The 6,093-nt window shown below is 47.5% G+C and overlaps 1 protein-coding gene across 2 annotated transcripts in view; it reads right to left on the minus strand.

The window, feature by feature from the left end:
• The window catches only part of LOC135827716 (homeotic protein female sterile-like), a 52,140-nt gene extending 48,136 nt beyond the window's left edge, over positions 1-4,004 (minus strand). Inside the window, exon 1 of one of the 2 annotated variants that reach the window (XM_065340168.1) lies at positions 3,599-4,004. The gene's annotated coding sequence lies outside the window, so the exon portion shown is untranslated. Of the gene's footprint in view, positions 1-866; positions 1,381-3,598 lie in introns of those variants that run through there. The other variant, XM_065340169.1, reaches the window with a different exon arrangement.
• Between the last annotated feature and the right edge of the window lie 2,089 nt (positions 4,005-6,093).

The raw sequence follows: 6,093 nt of genomic DNA on the forward strand, positions 1-6,093 counted from the left end.
AACAAAGTCACGCACGAGAACACATACACACATGCGTGCACAAACACATATGAACACACGCACGCGCATACATACACAAGCATGCACACACAACAACAAATAATTATGATTATTAAGCTTCTATCCTCTCATTGTGAGAAAGTTGTTAACTGTTGCCTGTTGAGCTACCAACCCAAATGCCACACACGGACACTACAAATGTAGCACTCTCACCCATCCCCGTTACGCATGATTTTCACAGACCGTTATGCATGCACCATGCACACACACACACCACACGTGTGCGCGCACACACCACACACACACAATATTTAAAATATTTATTAATATACACACACAGTCACACAGACACATACACACACAGTCACACAGACACATACACACACACACATAATATTGCCCCCAATGAGACCCAAATTGGCGTGCCACCACTGGAAAAACGATTCCACAGTATCAATTGTGCGCCATAAACAAACAGAGTGCAAGTACTTGAGATTTCGCCATGAGCTTGTTGGAGCACCTTATAATAAACGTACCAAAATAGACATCATTCTTCAATTACTTGTGCTAAACCACCGCCGCGTTCGGGCTTCAATCCCATAATATTACGCTGTCACAAATAGGTCTGGACGGTCATTCATACCAATTCCAATAACCAATGATCGCGCACATTCTTTATCTCTCGTGAGCTTCCCAAACTAGAGCGCTAGTTGGCGAGCAACTATCGCCCATTAGCGAGCGCTGGACCAGTTTACTTTTCTGCAGCCGGTCGATTTGGACGATGCTGGTCAGCAAAGGCGTCGAGAGTGCTTGGTACAACACTCAAATATTTATTCCTAGGAGCAGGCGGAGATGGCTCCACTTACGCGTATTCGCTCATACTGAGCACGGAGGCTCTTTTCCTCTGCTCGCGGCTAATCACAAACTGGCCAAACGCTTCGTTCTGTTGTCGAATCCGCGAGTCGAGTTCGATTGGTGAAGCGAGACGGACTGCCGGGACTAGCGAGACATCCAAGCGAACAAATTTTCAACGATGCAGCGTGCAGAACGACTACGGCTTCTCTGTGAGTACAACGGAGGCAGCGCACTCTTGCTTCTCCGTTGCAATTGGTCATACGATTGGGCGCAGAGACCGCTACGCCGCTACCGCACTCCACAAAAACCTACACCACCATACAGCGAGGGGAACCGCTACACGGGGAGGAATTAGTTAGTATTGTTAGTTAGTTCCTGAGGATCAGCGATGTGCGCAAATCGGGCAGCCACAATCTATTTTTGAGCCACAACTGACGCTCGTCAACCACCAGTCATTGTGTTGGCGCAGTGTACTATCGCGAGTTGACAGCACCCCAGTGAAGCGGACATACGCAAAAGAATGGATGAGCTTTTGCCATGTGCTACTGCTACTACTACTACTACTACTACTAGCTTCACTAGCCTACAGCTTTTGCATGCAGTGAATCAAGCCAGATGATTTTTCTCGATCCCTCTTTCAGATTTTTTCGCCGAGCAACAATAATCAGCTGCTACGCGTAGATCTAGCTAAGCGGGCAAGAGATCCGGTTTAGATTCTGTGATTTGCCGAGAGGTAGAGGAGTCTAGGAGTTGCAGCGTGATGCTTGTTTTCAGATCATGGTGGTCCACGTTCTGCACCGACATATTGTAATGGCTGAATAGCGCCGGCTGGGTGTTTCAGAGCGGATCATCAGGCGAGCGCGCGAAAGGCACACAGAATTATTATGAAGTGGTCAGCTGAAAAGCGATCGCTCGCAGGCTGGCCAGACGAGGCGAAGTCACCCAGCGACTCGACCTGGCGACTGGGGATGAAAACGAAGCCAAAACTGGCAAAAGCAAGGTGCATGCCGTACTGCACACGGCCACACTCAAACTCAAAGCCAGACAAAGGTCTCTGGTCTACGATAATGCTAACACCGTCCGCAGACGTACCTGCCAGCAGCATACGTCAGACATATCGAGTGCTGATCTATTTTTACTTGACTGTGTTGGGGACGAGAGGGGAGCACGAAACCATCAACTAGACTGTCGTCGGGTAGACACCAGTGGAGGGCTAGATCAAGGCACCCCGTCAACCAATGGACGTAGGGAGAATGAGATTGAGCCGATCGAGAAACAAACTGTTGTGTTGAATAGTTACAACATTTACATTGGCATCTACAAAATACACAAAATAAATCGCGTTTCGTTTCGACCAAGGAACAGGACGTACACGCAGAAGAATCCTAAACGTCCCACGAAGCTGTCACAAGCGTATCGACCTGCACGCCAATCCTCCTACGTTCGAGGGCGACAAGGAGCGATGGCACGCCACGCTTGCACAAAAAGACGAGGAAGTGATTACCAGCGCCACCACCACAAGCCATGATGTTCCTACTCTAGTGCACTCCTAGTCTCCACGAATCTAAACCACGATACACAACGATGTATGACTGTGCAAATATATTTGAGAACAGACGTGCAATGTGCTCCGCGGAGCCTGGTCTCAATATTCAATCAAAGGAAAGGCCCACGAATAAAAGGACAACAACACACAACAAAAGTCTTGACGAAGACCTGAAGACTGCTCCCGTGAATTCGCAACCTGTCACCTCAAATCTGCTGTCAATCGTCTGAATCTGAATGCAAAGCGCGCAAGTCCCAACTGAACGAGAAGTGAGAACAACTCGACTAACAAAAATAATATAAAATATCAACCCACGCACCCGCACACATTCACCCTGAAAGAAAGAAAGAAACCCAGGCCATGGCCTAGGCTAGGACAAATCGTAGGCAAGAGATGTCGGGAAAAACACACTAACACTATTTTTGTAAAACTGACGGCGCACCGCATTTCGCGCACAGTGGATCAGAGAGAGAGAGAGAGTAAGAGAGATAGAGAGAATAATGACCATTGCGATGAACAAAAAATTACCCTGCGGTGATCACAGTACTGAGTATTACAACCCACAGCGACGCCATATTCGTTTCACTAGAGCGCAGTGCGCGAACCCATACGCAAGCGGAATTACTGTGTTTCTACTCGAGAGAAAGAGAGCCCCAGACACAGCGCGTGCCCGTCGACGAAAAGGTGCACTCCTCCCCATCATACCAACACACGGGCACGATGATTATTCCCAAAGTCAGACAGTCTCTCTCTCTCTTTGAATACCTTCTAGCGGCTCGGAGTCGCATCAGCTTACAGTTGCTCATACAGTCGAAGAAAGTTGAAACACAAGGAACAAACGCACAAAAAACACACACACACACACACACACACACAAATACCACACGCGCTTCCTAGCCATTTGCAACAGTGCCACGGCGAGGATCAAGCCACAACACAGCTCAGCCGCCGCGAGACACGACTGCAGGATCCAGAACTCGGCCTTGAACGCACCGACAACGGACAAGACGACACGAGTACAGGCTCAACCATAGCGGGCTCAAGCACCGCCACAATCCAGTGCAACAGCGACAATGAATATCGATGCTACGAGAAAGCATCGCACTGAGCATGTACCTGAACTATTGCGTATTGGCCTAGCGAGAAAGATACACGGCCCTTACGTCGAGCAGCGCGCTAAGACATGGCGGTCCTTACCTTCGTAGCAGGAGTACTGTTAATACGGGCGGAACCAGCTTCAACTGGTGCGAGTGGATCTATCACGCTGAGCTGAAAGTATCCCTCGAACCAAGCACAACCAAATGCTTGACGGGCTTGGCAAGCAGCGACTCCCTCCTTCTATCGTGGCAGATCGGCTCGTACAGTCGCAACCTCGAGGAGTACCCAAGGATGGCCAACTCTCACTCTCAGTCCTTTTTCCCGCCGCTAGAACACAAAATGTGCTCCGTGATTCAGAGAGACCGTGCCTGCCTGCGGCTGGAAGGGACAGGAATGGTAGAGCTGCCTAGCTCGAGAGCTAGAGATACACTTTGGCGGAATGTGCGCAAACCAGTTGAGTTGAACACAACGGGCTCACTAGAAAAATAAGTCGAAGTCCAATGCTCCCCAAAGACGTCAACGTACAGACAGTACTGAGTGTACATGCCACTTGCCAGCCAGTATTGGCAGTGTCAGTACTACCACAGCCACAGCCACAGGCTGTCAGTCTGAGTCAGCCCGTGTGTGGAGCTACATACTAGTAACATAGGCATTTGCTACAACACTCAACACTGACAACAGGCATGCATACAATCAGGTAGAATGCACATGCATGTGCATTACCACGTCCTACGCTACACTAGTACTAGTACACTCTACACTACAGACAGTCTCACTCAGGAATCAGGATTCAGCCTTTCAGGACCCACTCAAACTCAAGAGTGACGTGTGACGGACATACAGTGGTGGGGCATGCATGAAGTGACTCGGACGCGTGAGTGAGTGAGGACTGAGGACAGTGAGGTGAGCTAGCATGCATGCAGCGTAGACCAAGTACTACTAGTACGTGGTGGACACGGATGCGTGGTACGGTATGGTCATTGTACATGACTGTATCAGATGTAGATGTACATGACGGACTAGACTGACATGTATGGTCTGCGTGTAGTGCAGTGTAGTGCAGTGGGACTTGCACAGAGTGTCGTGCACTGACTAATGTCGTAATGAGTATGTGTAGTGCAAAGCTGGCTGAGCACAGTGAGCAGGGCGTAGACTGACACGCACACAGAAAACTATGCTAGTACAGACTCAGTGCTAGTGGATCATTGTCATCGCCTTGGATGGTATGGACTACTACTAGTACTACTATATATGGAAGGTGAACAAGAGAAGCTATAAATAGAACCACTGGTTAGACTGTCACGTCAGGCCAGGCCACTGAGGCCAGCCATCACAGACGCGACTAGCAAGTACTGAAGTAGTACATGTATTACTATTACTATAGTATTACAGCTAAAAACAAGTACAACAGAACACATAATTAACTTAATGGATTTATTCAAACTTGAAAATGCTACATGTACGTCACAGCATAGCAACAATTTCAAAAATTCAAAAACTGGATCCACTTGGATCCAGTTTTTGTATGGATCCAAGCACATTTCAAGCCGTCTTACTCACAGCAAGGTGATGTAGCCAGTGAAACTGACTGATTTGGCTAGTGGGGGCGGGGTTACAACTGGTGGCGAAGTAAAATTCTCCCCTGCATACGACATGAGTGGGTTGCTATGCACCCACATACTGAGGCAATAGCAAAGTCATACCTTAGTGGATCCAAAATAGAAATCTGATGTCAACTTACTACTCCCTGGCCGTTTTTGACATCATCACTTTCAAGCCCTATAAGGCTATACGACATGGAGAGAAGGAAGAAAACCAAAGATACAAGGGATGAAACTCGACGATGAAATCAAAATGAAAATTTGAAAAACGTATAATCCAAAGAAACTCAAGGCAAATGTAACAAGGTTGTGTGAAAGGTTCAACTCAATCCCTAGACGAATGCTTTGAAAAGATGTGAGATGTGCATGGATGAAAATACAAAAAATAAAATAGAAGTAAAAAAAGAAGAAGAATCAATAGAAAACGCAACAGTACTCGAGAAAAACAAGAGCAGCTACATTGTAGCTACACAAAGTCACAATCCGACAAACAGCAACGAAAATATCTACAGTCGACTAGTCTACAGTCGACTAGTCTACAGCACTGTCAGCTGTCAGTAGTACAGTAGCGCTAGCGCCGCTGGTACAGTACAGTGGTAGTCTCGGGTAGATCTACATCATTACATGTGCATATACATCGTGCATGTACATGTACGATCTGCTATGCATGCTCTGCATGCATTCTTGCTAGCTGAGCCACGTGAGTGCTAGCATTATGTACATGTAGATCTACATGATTGAACCTTGATTGTATGTTCCCAATGTCCCAGGCCTACATGTACATGTACATTGTATACATGTATGTGACAGTATAATCTCACATAATTATCAAATTATAATCACCTTTACGTCCTACGATTCAGCCTAGCCTAGGTCGGATGGACTCTGTCTCTGACCATGCTGACTGTGCAGTAGAGTATGCCCACGACTAAGGTAAGGACCAAGTCCAAGGTCCTTAGGTACGACACGCATGTCTGACAGGAGTGCAAGTGC

Source organism: Sycon ciliatum, chromosome 11, assembly GCF_964019385.1.
Source record: "Sycon ciliatum chromosome 11, ocSycCili1.1, whole genome shotgun sequence".
NCBI classification, from domain to species: Eukaryota; Metazoa; Porifera; class Calcarea; order Leucosolenida; family Sycettidae; genus Sycon; species Sycon ciliatum.